Source organism: Bos grunniens, chromosome 13, assembly GCF_055505025.1.
Source record: "Bos grunniens cultivar Pamir isolate PY7600 chromosome 13, Bosgru_T2T1.0, whole genome shotgun sequence".
Lineage (NCBI taxonomy): Eukaryota > Metazoa > Chordata > Mammalia > Artiodactyla > Bovidae > Bos > Bos grunniens.
In genome coordinates this window covers 37167421-37184100 of record NC_141177.1, presented here as the reverse complement: position 1 = coordinate 37184100, position 16680 = coordinate 37167421, and the positions used below count along the sequence as shown (strand labels likewise).

The 16680-nt window shown below is 45.0% G+C and overlaps 1 pseudogene; it reads right to left on the bottom strand.

Annotated features, from left to right (window-relative positions):
• Positions 1-12173: 12173 nt before the first annotated feature.
• LOC147360754 (U6 spliceosomal RNA) lies at positions 12174-12265 on the bottom strand (annotated as a pseudogene).
• Positions 12266-16680: the final 4415 nt, after the last annotated feature.

Genomic DNA, 16680 nt, shown 5'->3' with positions numbered 1-16680 from the left:
GTACCATGTGAGGGCTGGAGAGTGTCTGGGCACCCCAGGGCCACACAGCCAGGATGGTCTCTATGGGGTGACCTGCTCCCAGCCTTGAGGGTCAGCTCTGAGTCAGCCTACAGGCAGCTTCGCCCCGGCCCCTCGTTCCTGGGTCAAGGCCGGCTCCACCTGCTCAGCCCCGCTTCCCCATCTTCCCCGGATCTTGGTTAGTCCTTCTGCTTTTCCCAGGTTTTTAACCCGTGGCCTCTCCAAGTATTTTCAGGGAGGCTGAGAAGATTTACTGTTCCCACACTGATGAAAGCAGAAACCCCCTCACCCTGTGCTTTTACTGCATAGTCTAGATTCCCTCAAACACACTCTGTACCTGGAGTTCACATCCCTGAATCCATTCTGTTATTAGGTTGGTCCTTTGAATTTTGTAACTTATTTCTTTTAAAAAGTATATTTTATTCCCACCTCCCCGTGTTGAGTACAGAGTATACAATAGAGGATTTTTGTTGTTGTTTTTTAAACTAAGACTCAACCACCTAATTTTGAAGACTGCAAAAATAACCCATAATACCTTAAAAAATCAACAAAATTTATAATAAAAAATTAACAAAATAAAAATTATGTTTAAAATTCCCTACAACTCTTTCTTGTAGTGGTGTTCCTCCTGGCGGTCTGCTCTTCTTTCAAGTACATAATACTGTCCTGAAAGTTGCCGAAGGGTCTACTAGCTTCACATTTTTAAAGTTCTTGCCTATTTCTGGCTTCAGCACCACAGCCTCTGGGGCTCTTTATTCCAGTTCTGCCTGTGGTCCTTGTGTCCTTACATGTCTCAGGGGCCTCAGGGGTCCCTGGGGGGTCTGCCCAGGTTTATAAGTGAAGAGAGCTTTAGGAGCATTTGTAGCCGACGTGGCTGCCTCTGTTGTGCCTGCTGTCTTCGTTTTTCCTTTTATTCTGCAAAGAAGCTATGGGTAAAGATGAAACTATATATAGATGAAAAAACTCAGATGAAACAAGAGGTCAGTGTATTAACATGGTAAGTGATTCTGGATCATGAACGAGTCAGTGTTTATGTTTCAGTTCTTTTTCCTTTCTCACTGGGCTAACTCTGTCTTTAGGTAGAATTCTAGAAAATTCTGGAGTTCACAACTAGCAGGCATAAAGATGAAGAAAGAGGAGACACTTCCTTTCCATCACCACCCATCCATCGGCTTGCTGCAGCACACAGTCCCCTCTGCACATACCTGAGGTCCCCTCTGGACCTGGCGGAGGGGCGAAAAGTCCTGGAGAAGGAAAGATGGACAACAGCCCCCAAGGAGCAAAGGACAGTGCTGCGTGCCTACAGCTGCGAGAACTCCACAAGCGAATGCCACGTATTTTCGTCAAGCAGCTCCCACTGACAACAAAGATGTAAATGCATCTGCTCAGTGAGGATGTACAGAATCGCCGCAGTTTACTACTATGCTATAATTAAATGAAATGGCCCTGCAGGAAGGAAACGTGGAGAGGCTGTCACAAAAAACCCAAAGTCACAATATTTTCAGCAGCTGGTGAGTCACTATTCCCCAGGAATAAACACAGCCTGAGGCAGACGACCATGCGTGGCCTCTACACATAGGAGTGTCTGCAGCGGTGCTGAGCGCAGGCTCTTAACAGGCAGGAGGGAGCCAGTGACTCCTGAGGCTTTCCATCCATGAAGGCAGTGCTTCCTGACATACTGCTTGGGGACCTCGAGTTACACGTGAGCCACAGACCCAGAGTTAATCCACCAGTGATGTTCAGAACAGTGTCACCAAGGGTATTTCAACTGTCCGCTGACTTGCCTAAGACAGTGCAGGCAAATCAAAGTGTCTCTGTGTGCAGATCTAATGTACAGTGATGGTGAATTAGGTAATAGGAGTGTTGGTTTGGGGCTTCCCTGGTGGCTCAGCAGTAAAGAACCTGCCTGCAATGCAGGAGACCCAGGTTCAGTCCCTGGGTGGGAAAGATCCCCTGGAGGAGGGCAAAGCAAAAGACTCTAGTACTCTCACCTAGAGAATCCCACAGACAGAGGAGCCTGGCAGGCTCCATAGTCCATAGGATCACAGAGTCAGACACGACTGAAGCAGCAAGCAGCAGCAAGCAGTGTCAGTTTGGGGCTTCCTGAGAGGCACTAGTGGTAAAGAACCCACCTGCCAATGCAGGAGACATAAGAGATGAGGGTTTGATCCCTGTGTCAGGAAGATCCCCTGGAGAAGGAAATGGCAACCCACTCCACTATTCTTGCCTGGAGAATCCCATGGACAGAGGAGCCTGGCAGGGTACCATCCATGGGGTCGCAAAGAGTCAGACACGACTGAAGTAACTTAGCATGCATACACGCACAGTGTCGGTTTGGGTGAATAAAACAGAGCTGCTGTTTACTGAGTGACTACACAAGTCAGCTGCCCAACTCTGAGCAGCTGTGAGGGAGATGGTACGATCCCCATCTTACAGATGGGTAAACTGAGGTCTATAATGGGTAAGCAAGTCAGCAAATTCACAGTCAAAGTGGGCAGCCAAGGCAGCGCAGTGCCCTGACTGCTCGTCTGTCTGTAAGGTTCCCTGGGGCCCCAGCCCAAGGCCGGTCCTGCAGAGGGGTCAGGCTGTGCAGCCCAGGGTCATAGGGCCAGGAAGAGCGCCTCTGCTCCTTTGTGCAGAGCTGGGCTTGGGCACAGCGTTCTGACCCACTTCCTCTCACAGGCACCATGCTGGCCCCCTCCACACTTGCATGCTGGTCCCCGCCCCGAAGTGCTGCGTGACCCTTCTCAACAACTCTCTCCTCCAGAGCTGCTTGCTCTCCAGGCTCCGAGGCTCCTTCCTGGAAACATGGCCAAGTGGTAACAGTGTCCTAACCACTACAGCTGTGAGCCGTGCACCAGGAGAAGTGGCCCCAGGCTGGGCTGGGGTGGAAGAGTCACTTCAAGGTATTTTGCCTGTTTTTCCCTGAAACCCCTGGCTCTCCTAACATTCCACATTCATCCACAACAGTGGCAGCTCCAAGCCCTGCACCCTCGCTGGCTCCTGAGCGGGGAGGTGAGTTGCGGGGGCTCACTGTTAATTATCGCAGCAGAAATGGAACCGTGGGGTCTTTGATCGGCACTGACAGGACCAGCCTAGAGGAGACGCTGATTTCCTGCAAGTCTAGTGAGACTGTTTGTAATGAAGACCCCAGATCTCTGAACCAGGCTGCAGTGTGTGTGTTCCCGGAACCCTAAGCAGATGCTCCCACTGCCCATGCAGGGCCACTCTGCCCTCTTCCAGAGCAGGGGAGTCCTTGGCTCCAGTTTATGGCGGTTCTTCACCATAATGTAGGTTGTGCTTTTACCACCTGGAAAGCCTGTACTTTTTAGGCAAACATAAGAGTCTGAGGTATTCAGAACCAGAATCTTCAGACCAACAAAATAAAGCTGCGTGTTCACAAAGCATGTTCACTCACACAACTATTCAGAATGAACAGTAAACCCACCATGCACCAGATTTCTGCCAAGCACCGGAGATTCCAAATGGTAGGTCTGCTATCACTGCACTTGCTGCCGGCCTGCCATGGCCTGGTCCACACTCCACCCAGGGCACGAATCCTGCAGGCTACTGGAGTGGGTGTGCCCCGGTTATGCTAACAAATAGATGTAGACAGTCTAACACTAGAAACAGGATGAAGAGGATCACAATGCAGCTCTAAAAAATGATAATATTTTTAAATCAAAAGCAAGATTAGATTGTAGTGCAGTAAATAGCAATCTTTATGAATCTTGAGGATTTCGAATTTTGAGAGTTTTTCTGGTTATTTTCAATTAAAAATCCTGGAATTTTGAACGCCAACTGGACAAAGATGATGAACAGAGCACCTCATTTGGCTCTGCTGTCGCTGAGTGGGTATCAGCCTTGACTTTGTCAAGGGTTCATTTGCGCTGTGGGTAAGAAGTCGCTGTCCGGCTCTAAGTAAGGGCTTTCGCCATGGTTCCACAGAAGGACCTTCGGGTGTGTCTGTGCTAAATGACAGAAAGTCATTTTTCAGGGAAAGTGTCTGTGGACTCTGCTCAAGGTTTCTGAGTTGGCTGAGACCTCGTCCGTGCGCTGAGACCCCTCAGGCGGGCACACCCAGAGCACGGGACACACTTGCCTCACCTCCCATGTGGCCGACGTAGTCAGAAGGCTGCGGGCCCATCTGTGTTAAAGCAGGCTCTTCAGACTCACACTCATGAGACCCACAGGTGGAACTCAAAGGCCCCCGACGTGGCAGCCCCGCAGGCCATGGAGCCTGGAGCCCAGGCTGCTGGGGTTGAGGGCCGGAAACAGTCACGCCATCCAGACCCTGCAGCTGCTGAGGTTGTGGCGCTGGAGACCAGGCCTTGCATGTCAGCAGGCCTGCTCAGACCCTGTAACTGTGTAACTGAAGACTATTCCAGGCACTGGGCAACAGTAGAGGAAGAGACATGCTTTCAAGAAATAGATAGGGTCTTACTGTTTTAAGGAAAGGTGTGAGGAGAAGTAAGAATGCTCATCACCTCCCCAGAAGGTCAGCAGCAACCTCGCAGGCAGAGGGGAGAGGTCTTCTCTGGGCACCCGCACAGAGTGCACAAGGACAAAACTCTGCCAGTTATGGAGGCATAGACTTGCCATCAGATTTCCCAGTGATTTTGTAACAGAAAACATTCCTGAACTTTCCTGAATGTGGAAAGAATGGTGGCATCGGCCAACTAACATATCTTACTGGAACTGTCTGAGTTCCAAGGAGGAATTTCAAAATAAGCAATGGTCTTACTTTACGACCTTTCTCAACAGATGTTCCATTTTTATTTCTCTCTTGATTACCTTTAGAAATGTTTGTGAAAGTATTTACCACATATCACATTTCTCACTTAAAAGTTTGGCTTCTCTCAGCAAACATTAGAAGTTGAAGTTTCCCATCATTCAAGCCAAAGTGCGTAGAGGAGGCCCCTCTGCCTAAAAGGCACCAAAGGGTAAGATTTGGGCCAAAGAGCCACGTGTGAGGTATTATTATTGTCAGTCTCTTTGCCTGTCAAAAATCCTGTGTGTTCCTGACAAGAAAGTCAATCATTGTGCTATGCTTGTGCACAACCCAAAGCCCTTCCTGAAAGGCCCTCCCACTCCATCTTTTGCAAAAGACCATGCTAAGAAGATGAAAAGACAAACCCATAGACTGGGAGAAAATGTTCACAAGGGAAATATCCAACAAAGGACTAGTATCTCAACTACGTAAAGAACTCTCAAAATTCAATTCAGCAGTAAAAAACAAATGATACAATTACAAATGGGTAAAAATTAGGAAAAGATATTTCACTGAAGGGGATGCAATGATGGCAAATAAGCATAGGAAACAATGTTCAACATAAAGAACCATAATGGAAATACAAGTTAAAACCACAAGGAGTTATCACTGTACATGTACCAGAATGGCAAAAATTAAAAATGATGGCAGCACCCAGTACTGGTGAGGAAAGGGAGAAACTTGATCACCCATGTCCTGCTGGTGGAGATACAAACTGGTGCAAACACTCTGGAAAACAGTTTGGCTGTTTCTTAACAAACTAAACATGCAACACAGTAATTACATTCCTGGGCGTTTATCCAACAGAAATGAAGACTTACATTCACACAGAAACCTGTACACAAGCGTCCACAGCAGCTCTGTCTGTAATATCCCTATGGAAACAACCCAGATGTCTTCCTTGAGTGAATGGTAAAACTGTGGTCCATCCATTCCACGGAATAGCACTCAGTGACAAAAAGGAATGAACTATTGACGCAGACGTACAACCATCTGAACAACTCTTCAGAGAATTATGCTGAATGAAAGAAGCGAATGCCAAAAGGTTACTAACTGTACAATTCCATTTATAGGACATTCTTGAAATGAAAAGAATTGTGGAAATGGAGGAGACATCAGTGGCTGCCAGGACTGAGGAGGAAGTGGTGTGCCTCTAACGACTCAGTGAGTGGGACCCCTGGTGATGGAGTGCCCTGTGCCTCCATCAACATCGGTGTCTGGGGGGATGCTGCCCTCCAACTGTGCGTTCTGCCGCCATGGGGGAACTGGGGAGAGGGGCCTCTGACCTCTCGGCATGGGAAGCTATTAATAGAATTACCTCCAAATGAAAAGTTTAATAAAGAAACAGGAAGGCAGTGTGCCTTCTGCATTTGGGAGGCGTTTTCCCCCTGTCCGTCCAGAGTGGAGACCTGCCTGTCAACACAGTGAGTGTACTGTCACAGACTCTGCCTCGAGAAGCCTTTCACCAGTCAGCATCACACCGTCAGCCATCTGACCATATCAAGAGTTAAGACACTTCGATTCATTTTTTTTTTTTTCGATTCATTAATTTTTAAAAATTGTATATCAACCTCATGATTTAGGAGCTTTCTACATTTAAAGGAACCTCTGTTCATCAGTCAATCAAGAAAATCTGAGACTTCTTAACCTCCCTGCCAGGGCCACAGCCTACTTCCTTTTTGGTTCTACTGGGTCACGGACTTCCTCCCTGGTTCCTGGTGTCTCACTATGTACCACCACCGACCATGGCCCAAGGCTCATGCCCTCTGGTTGGAAATGTGGGTCACCACAGTGCCTCTGCCACTTGTACTGAGGACAGAACTGAGTCATATTTTTCCATGCCTGAAAGAAGCAGAACAAAACGGTTTTTTGTTTGCGTGTTGGCAAGAATTGGCAAGATATACTGGTTTTGATGATGAAATGCTGGCTCTTGCTTCCTTTTCACCCTAAAGAAGGAACTCAGCAGATAAAAGTATTTCAGAGTCAAAATTATGACAGTTTTCCTTTCCAGTTAGCTTGGACTGAAGTCATTATCCCTACATTTATTTTTTTAAGAAGGGTATTTTTTTCTAGTGTTTTTCTAAAATCTAATGTAGCTGCTCTGTTTAGTTATAACATGGTTCAATCCTTTGATTCAACAAATGGGAGAAATGAACATTAATAACTTGAAATAACTTGCTGGATGCTATTCAGAACTGGGGCCCACAGACCAGTGCTCTTTGCACCCATGTGGCCATCCCTCACGCAGACACAGTCGCTAGAGGACAGACCTGAGAGGAAATGCTTGCTCCTCTGGTCTTTTAGGATTCTTTTAACAACTGGAGAGACCACCACTCGAACTACCCTAAAAGTTACCAGAAAAGCAATTTGGACAAATGTATACCTAAAAGGCGATGGCACCCCACTCCAGTACTCTTGCCTGGAAAATCCCATGGAAGGAGGAGCCTAGCAGGCTTCAGTCCAAGGGATCGTTAAGAGTCGGACACGACTGAGCAACTTCACTTTCACTTTCATGCATTGGAGAAGGAAATGGCAACCCACTCCAGTGTTCTTGCCTGGAGAATCCCAGGGACCGTGGAGCCCGACGGGCTGCCGTCTATGGGGCCGCACAGAGTCAGACACGACTGAAGCGACTTAGCAGCAGCAGCATACCTATTTATGGACGGAGGTATATCTATTTATGGACGGAGGTTCGTGACATTGTACAGGAGACAGGGATCAAGACCATCCTCATGGAAAAGAAATGCAAAAAAGCAAAATGGCTGTCTGGGGAGGCCTTACAAATAGCTGTGAAAAGAAGAGAAGCAAAAAGCAAAGGAGAAAAGGAAAGATATAAGCATCTGAATGCAGAGTTCCAAAGAATAGCAAGGAGATAAAAGAAAGCCTTCCTCAGCAATCAATGCAAAGAAATAGAGGAAAACAACAGAATGGGAAAGACTAGAGGTCTCTTCAAGAAAATTAGAGATACCAAGGGAACATTTGATGCAAAGATGGGCTCGATAAAGGACAGAAATGGTATGGACCTAACAGAAGCAGAAGAAGTTAAGAAGAGGTGGCAAGAATGCACAGCAGAACTGTACAAAAAAGAGCTTCATGACCAAGATCATCACGATGGTGTGATCAATCACCTAGAGCCAGACATCCTGGAATGTGAAGTCAAGTAGGCCTTATAAAGCATCACTATGAACAAAGCTAATGGAGGTAATGGAATTCCAGTTGAGCTATTTCAAATCCTGAAAGATGATGCTGTGAAAGTGCTGTACTCAATATGCCAGCAAATTTGGAAAACTCAGCAGTGGCCACAGGACTGGAAAAGGTCAGTTTTCATTCCAATCCCAAAGAAAGGCAATGCCAAAGAATGCGCAAACTACCGCATAGTTGCACTCATCTCACACACTAGTAAAGTAATGCTCAAAATTCTCCAAGCCAGGCTTCAGCAATATGTGAACCATGAACTTTCAGATGTACAAGCTGGTTTTAGAAAAGGCAGAGGAATCAGAGATCAAACTGTCAACATCTGCTGGATCATGGAAAAAGCAAGAGAGTTCCAGAAAAACATCTACTTCTGCTTTATTGACTATGCCAAAACCTTTGACTGTGTGGATCACAATAAACTGTGGAAAATTCTGAAAGAGATGGGAATACCAGACCACCTGACCTGCCTCTTGAGAAGTCTCTATGCAGGTCAGGAAGCAACAGTTAGAACTGGACATGGAACAACAGACTGATTCCAAATAGGAAAAGGAGTATGTCAAGGCTGTATATTATCACCCTGCTTATTTAACTTATATGCAGAGTACATCATGAGAAACGCTGGGCTGGAAGAAGCACAAGCTGGAATCAAGATTGCCGGGAGAAATATCAATCACCTCAGATATGCAGATGACACCACCCTTATGGCAGAAAATGAAGAGGAACTAAAAAGCCTCTTGATCAAAGTGAAAAAGGAGAGTGAAAATGTTGGCTTAAAGCTCAACATTCAGAAAATTAAGATCATGGCATCTGGTTCTATCACTTCATGGGAAATAGATGGGGAGACAGTGGAAACAGTGTCAGACTTTATTTTTTGGGGCTCCCAAATCACTGCAGATGGTGATTGCAGCCATGAAATTAAAAGATGCTTACTCCTTGGAAGGAAAGTTATGACCAACCTAGATAGCATATTCAAAAGCAGAGACATTACTTTGCCAACAAAGGTCCGTCTAGTCAAGGCTATGGTTTTTCCAGTGGTCATGTATGGATGTGAGAGTTGGACTGTGAAGAGAGGTGAGTGCTGAAGAATTGATGCTTTTGAACTGTGGTGCTGGAGAAGACTCTTGAGAGTCCCTTGGACTGCAAGGAGATCCAACCAGTCCATTCTGAAGGAGATCAATCCTGGGTGTTCTTTGAAAGGAATGATGCTAAAGCTGAAACTCCAGTACTTTGGCCACCTCATGCGAAGAGTTGACTCATTGGAAAAGACTCTGATGCTGGGAGGGATCGGAGGCAGGAGGAGAAGGGGACGACAGAGGATGAGATGGCTGGATGGCATCACCGACTCGATGGATGTGAGTTTGAGTGAACTCTGGGAGTTGGTGATGGACAGGGAGGCCTGGCGTGCTGCAATTCATGGGGTCGCAAAGAGTCGGACACAACTGAGCGACTGAACTGAACTGAACTGATACCTATTTATAAGAATAACAATTATTCTCAAATTTGACTACTTAAAAATCTTTATAAGTCTTTATATATTCATTTAAACACCAGCCTCTGTAATTAAGAGCTGATATAAAACACACAATCTGTGAGGAGGTTAAGGAATGTAAAGGCCTTTCCAGAAATTTTCATACAGAATGTGGAAATTAAAAGTCTACTTTTATTTTTAGCAGTTGAATTTCAGTATTCTATAATGTGGTGTTAACTTGAGAACAGATACATTTAGAAAAGTACCGGGAAGCAAGTACTATTTATAGAGACTTTTCCCCAAGGGGTCAATTCTTTCAGCACTGTGATATTCCTGGCTGTAAGTACTGTAGACTGGGTGGATTCAACAGTAGAAATTTATTTTCTCACAGTTCTGGAGGCCAGAAGTGCAAGATCAAGATCCTAGCCAGTTCGGTCACTGAAAAGGCTGCTTCCTGGCCACATTCTGGCCCTGTCCTCGCTTGGCCCTTCCTTGGTCAGCCCTGAGGGGTGAGGGCACCCAGAGCTGTCCATGTCTCTTTTCACAAGTCCCCACCCTTATGGTTGCTTTGAACCTTAATCATTTCCTTAGATACCTCATTTCTAAACACAACCATACATATAAATTCTGGGTGAACATATTCAAACCATAACAGATTGTTACTGTCATTCATCGCTAAGTCATATCCAACTTTTGCAACCTCATGGACTTCAGTATGCCAGGCTCCCCTTTCCTTTATTATCTTCTGGAGTTTGATCAAATTCATGTCCATAGAGTCAGTGATGCTATCAAACTATCTCATCTCTGCCGCCTCCTCCTGACTTTGATCTTTCCTAACATCAGGGTCTTTACCAGTGAAACAGCTCTTCAATTCAGGTGGCCAAAGTATTGAAGCCTCAGCATCAGTCCTTCCAATGAATATTCAGGGTTGATTTCCTTTAGGATTGACTGGTTTCATCTCCTTGCAGGCCAAGGGACTCTCAAGAGTCTTCTCCAGCACCACAATTCAAAAGCATCAGTTTTTAGGCACTCACCCTTCTTTATGGTCCAACTGTCACATCTGTACATGACTACAGGAAAAACCATAGCTTTGACTATATGGACCTTCGTTGGCGAAGTGATGTCTCTGCTCTTTAACACACTGTCTAAGTTTCTCATAGCTTTCCTTCCAAGGAGCAAGCATCTTTTAATTTCATGGCTGCAGTCACTGTCAGCAGTGATTTTGGAGCCCAAGAATATAAAGTTTGTCACTGCTTCCACTTTTCCCCTTCTATTTGCCATGAAGTGAAGGGACTGGATACCATGATTTTAGCTTTTTGAATGTTGAGTTTCAAGCCAGTTTTTTCACTCTCCTCTTTCTCCCTCATTGATGGGCTCTTTAGTTCCTCTTCACTTTCTGCCATTAGAATGGTATCATCTGCTTCTCTGAGGTTGTTGATATTTCTCCCAGCAATCTTGATTCTAGTTTGTGAGTTATCCAGCCTGGCGTTCTGAATGATGTACTCTGCATAGAAGTTAAATAAGCAAGGTGACAGTATCCAGCTGTCACTCCTTTCCCAATTCTGAACCAGTCCATTGCTCCATGTCTGGCTCTAACTGTTGCTTCTTGACCTGCATACAGGTTTCTCAGGAGACAGGTAAGGTGGTCTGGTATTCCCATCTCTTTAAGAATTTTCCACAGTTTGTTGTGATCCACACAATCAAAGGCTTTAGCGTAGTCAGTGAAGCAGAAGTAGATGTTTTTCTGGAATTCCCTTGCTTTCTCTATGATCCAATGATTGTTGGCAATTTGATCTCTGGTTCCTCTGCCTTTTCTAAACCCAGTTTATACATCTGGACGTTTTGGTTCATGTACTGCTAAAGCCTAGCTTGAAGGATTTTGAGCATAACTGTACTAGCATGTGAAATGAGTCCAGTTGTATGGGTAGTTTGAGCATTCTTTAGCATTGTCCTTCTTTGTGATTAGAATGAAAACTGACCTTTTCTAGTCCTGTGGCCACTGCTGAGTTTTCCAAATTTGCTGACATATTTTGTGCAGCACTTTAACAGCATCGTTTTTAGGATTTTAAATAGCTCAACTGGAATTCTGTCACGTAGTAATGTTTCCTAAGGCCCATTTATTCATAGTAATGTTTCCTAAGGCCCATTTGACTTCACATTCCATGATGTCTGGCTCTGGTTAGTGACTACCCCTTTGTGGTTTTGTTTGGTTCTGTGTATTCTTGCCACATCTTTCTTAATCTCTTCTGTTTCTGTTAGGTCCTGTCAGTTCCAGTTCACCATTTCAAAAAGGAGTCAGGCTCGTGAAAGAGGCATAGGTAGGTAGTTCTCAGGCTGGGCATCTCAGGAGGCTGGGTCAACAAGTGAGCTTGGGCTGCGATTCATCTGAAGGTGTGCTTAGGGCTAGGGGACCCCATTTTCTTCTAGTAGAAATGAAGCTATTCTCCTCTGAGCATAGATGTCACAGTCTGACTAAATTTTATCAGAGAGTATTATAATAAGCCTGGTTGATTCTTTTTCTTTTTTTCTTATAACAATTTTCAGTAGGTTTTTAAAAAAATTTTATTGGAGTATAGTTGATTTCAATGTAATTTTAGTTTCAGGTGTACAACAAAGTGAATTGGTTGTACATACGCATATATCAACTCCCTTCTAGATTCCTTTCCCATATAGTCATTTCAGATTATTGGGCAGAGTTCCCTGTGGTATACAGTAGGTCCTAAATATATGGAATGCTTCACGAATTTGCATGTCATCCTTGGGCAAAGCTTCTCTGTATCATTCCAATTTTAGTATATGTGCTGCTGAAGCAAGTGCAAGTTTGATTGCTTCTTTATATAGAAAGTTATTTGTCTTCCACTTTGCCACATTAGGTAAGGTATAGCAGAAAAAATTTCCACCTAGTGAGATGTGAGGTTTTCATGATTGGACCTCCATTCTGTGGACAGAGATGCGGAACACAGTATGGGGCGATGGAAAACGTACAGAGTCTGGAAGTCTGGATTCCCACTTGCTGGCAGATTAGTTTACATCTCTGGGTTCCCTTTCCTTACCTATACAGTGGAAATGATGGTAATTGACATTCCACTGTCATTTTAGGGATCTGAGACTGTGCAGTGGAAAACATCTTATACATTCAAAATGGTAAAGACATGGCAGTCATAATTACTAATATTATATAAAAGCACTATGGAGTGCTGGATAAAATTCTACATTACTGATAGGAACTACAAATAACACCCTCATCAGTATTAATATTACAGATCCAAAACCAGGATTGCAACAATTCAGAACACTGCTGTGATGTTTGCTATGCTCCCATTCTGTGTATTCAATTTTTCTGCTTCTTAAAAGTCTCTCCTATCACTCCGTGGTCACTCCCTGAACCTACTGTTCAGTAGGGAAAGTAGGGAACCTACTTTTCCCTTCTTGGCTTTCATGGTCAAACCTCTTGAAACAACTGTGTGTAAGTGAGATCTCAAACACAGGCTGTGGGTTACATAAAGACCCCTGTGGACACAGCAGTTTGTGTGTTTGTTTTTATTGGACTCTGAGCGCCTCCAGGCTGGGCAAACTCCCTTATGTCACCCCAGCCAGTCCCCATGTTTCTGTTAACTCTCTGATCCCTGAAGATGCCTTCAGCATTTATAACCTCTAGTGCTAAAGATAAAAATAGTAATCTACAGAATCACATACTTACAGACGTCAAATTAAGGAAGGAAAGATTTGCAAGTTAAGATATAATTTATACAATTATGTCATACTTTCTAAACATGGCCCCAAACTTGGCCTTCAAAAATAGTGACTTATACACACATGGACTTCCCTGGTGGCTCAGACTGTAAAGAATCTGCCTGCAATGCAGGAGATCTGGGTGGGGAAGACCCTCTGGAAAAGGAAATGGCAATGCACTTAGTATTCTTGCCTGGAAAATCTTAGAGGAGCCTGATGGGCTATAGTTCACAGGGTCACAAAAAGTTGGACACCACTGAGTGAATGCTTCAGTTTTCAGTTCAGTTTCATACACACATATACAGGGAATTGCTAGCTTGATTTTACTCACTCCTTTTTATTAATAGTAATAGTAATAATTACAAAGGTCCATCGAGTCAAGGCTGTGGTTTTTCCAGTAGTCATGTATGGATGTGAGAGTTGGACTATAAAGAAAGCTGAGTACAGAAGAATTGATGCTTTTGAACTGTGGTGTTGGAGAAGACTCTTGAGAATCACTTGGACTGCAAAGAGATCCAACCAGTCCATCCTAAAGGAAATCAGTCCTGAATATTCATTGGAAGGACTGATGCTGAAGCTCAAACTCCAATACTTTGGCCACCTGATGGGAAGAACTGACTCATTTGAAAAGATCCTGATGCTGGGAAAGATTGAGGGCAGGAGGAGAAGGGGACAACAGAGGATAAGATGGTTGGATGGCATCACCGACTCAATGGACATGAGTTTGGGTAGGCTCCGGGAGCTGGTGATGGACAGGGAGGCCTGGTGTGCTGCGGTTCATGGGGTCGCAAAGAGCCGGACGTGACTGAGCGACTGAACTGAACTGAATAGTAATAAAGTTTCTCAGTCATGTCCAACTCTCTGCAAACCCATGAACTGTAGCCCGCCAGGCTCTTCCATCCATGGGTTCTTCAGGAAGTAACGGTGGAGCAGCAGCTATTTCAAATGCTTTGGAAAAGCCACCAGCCCAGTAAACTGTATGAAAATGGAGTGAACAAGTTCACCTTCCAAGTCCTCAGGTCAGCATTTCACCAGCCAGCGGTGATCATGGTGAGTCATAAATCAACTTAAAGGATGATAACTAGAATTAACAAAAATAGAAGAGATCAAAGAAAATGGCATAAAGTAAGGGTAAATATTACCTCATAAAACTTCTTAAAAACTGTGCTAAAACATATATAACATAAAACTGACCATTTTAATCATTTTTAAGTGTACAATCTGTGGCATTAAGTACATTCACAAAGGTGTGCCACCATTAACAATATTTCATGAAACTTTGGTTTCATGTGTATGTATGTGTATGTGTGTGTGCGCACACGTGCGTGTGTGTATAATGGCCTGTACCATAAAATGTATTTCTTATTATGGGCCTTGGCTTTTTTTTTTCAAAAGTGTGAAAACTCTACATTAGCTCACTTTTCCCATATGTAAGATAATGGCTATTTCACTAGGACTTCAGTGAAACTTGGTTGTTAGAAAAATATTTTAATCCTAAATGTGAGGAGATACTTCCAAAGAAAAAGATAAATTGAAACATCTGACATAATGAAAAATTTGTGATGCATATTTGTCTTTATGTGTGTAGGTGTTGCATATTTGTTCACGTTAACAAATGTGTGGAGACTGTGTATTCAAAGAGGGTAATACACCCAGAGTCAGGGTACAAGGTCAGAAGACGTTACCCTTAGAAACTGAAGGTAAAAAGAATGGACATACACTGGTTTAGACTTACTTTCTTGGTGGCAACTCCAACTGTGGTGCCTGCTGTGGTGTTTTTTTTTTTTTTTTGGATGACTATTATGAAAGCTTATTTAACAAAAAAGTTCAGTAAGAAAATGTACACGAGTCAATTTTTCTCCTAGTGAAGTGTGGAGAGGGGATGCATGCTGTTGATCTCGCTGGTGACATAGCCATTGTTCGTGCTTCTTCCCTGGCTTCTAACGTGGTGACGCTCTTTCCTCGTGCTGCCACCATCCCAGGACTGTTGTGTTGCCCACCAGTTGCCACCTCCACACAGTTATCTATCACACGTTTCATAAAGGGTCAAATCCCTGCAACATTCCTTGGACATGTCTGCCACCATTTAATTTCGGTGATAACGTTTTATCCATAAGATTCTTCAACTTGGGAGGGTAAGCTTTGCTCGTGATGTCTGCTCAGTGAGTTCAAAGATGCCTCCAAATGGAACTTCAGTCGTCCCTCAGGCTGCAGCGCCACGTCTGGTGTTCTGTGTCTGACTGTGATGGCTGTGCTTCCGATGAGACTTAAGTGTTGCGCTAACCGAATCAAGGAAACAGTCTCCCAAGTCTGATCAAAGTGACTAAAATATATCCAGAGGAAAATGCTGATGTGTGGAAAATAGTCACACAACTGTAGTATATGTTATTTAAGGTTATGATGGTTGTTGTGTTAAGTCACTCAGTCTTGTCTTACTCTTGGCAACCCTGTGGACTGCAAACTGCCAGGCTCCTCTGTCCATGGAATTCTCCAGGCAAGAATACTGGAATGGGTTACCATTTCCTTCTCCAAATGTTATGATATCAAAACCAATAAACAAGGAAACAAAAATTGCTATTACCATGGAATCTAGTGGGGGAAAAAAGTGCAAATGATAAGGATTCCAAGCCTGCTGGACTCATTGTGGTGAATGGTGTCAGAAGCAGCTCACTGAGAAAGGACAAAAACCTGCCACAGGCTGGTGGGTGAGCTTGCAGAGCTGGAACGAGTTCAGTTCAGCAGACATCTATGAATGATGAATAACAATGAGGATGAATGAAGTTCCTGCGTTTGCGAAATTCCTAAGGAGGAGATAAACGACCACACACACTGGTGCTCCTACTCAAAGCAGGAGGAACTGTGATGCAGAGCCGTGGATGGCCCTGACGCCCCGGGGAGGGGCTGGGCAGGGATTCAGAGAAGGCTTCCTGGAGGGGTCAAAGGGTCTGGGCTGAGTCGTGGAAACTGTGGAAGACAACCAGCCGGAAGGAAGAGGGGAGTCTCAGAAGGGAAACACACAGAGGTGGAGTGGCTCGGTGTGCCTAGGAAACTACTCAGTTCAGAATCCGGGAGGGAAACCTCAGGCCCCTCCAGGTGGTGTTTAGAGGCTCCCTCCCCTGACCCTGACAGCTCATCACCACTAGGCAGCAACAGGAGCTGCCCAGCTTTTAAAGGACTGAGGGGTCCTCCTCAGGGGAGCCTGGAGCGGGGGTGGGGGTGAGAGGCACGCTTCTCGGGAGACTACTGAGAAGCCAGCACAGCACCCCCTGGCACACATGCTCCATCCTAGAGTGTGCGGGGCCAACTCCGGCCTGGGGGAGATGGGCCAAGGAAGCCAGGAGAGCCGCAGGGAAGAACACAGGGCAGCGTCCGGTGGCAGCCACGCACAGTCTAGAACTCTGGAGACAGGGGTGTCTAGACAGCAACCTTCCCTCCCCTTAGAGGAATGCCTCTGAGGGACATGGATGTGGGGCTGAGGAGAACGTGCACTTAACAT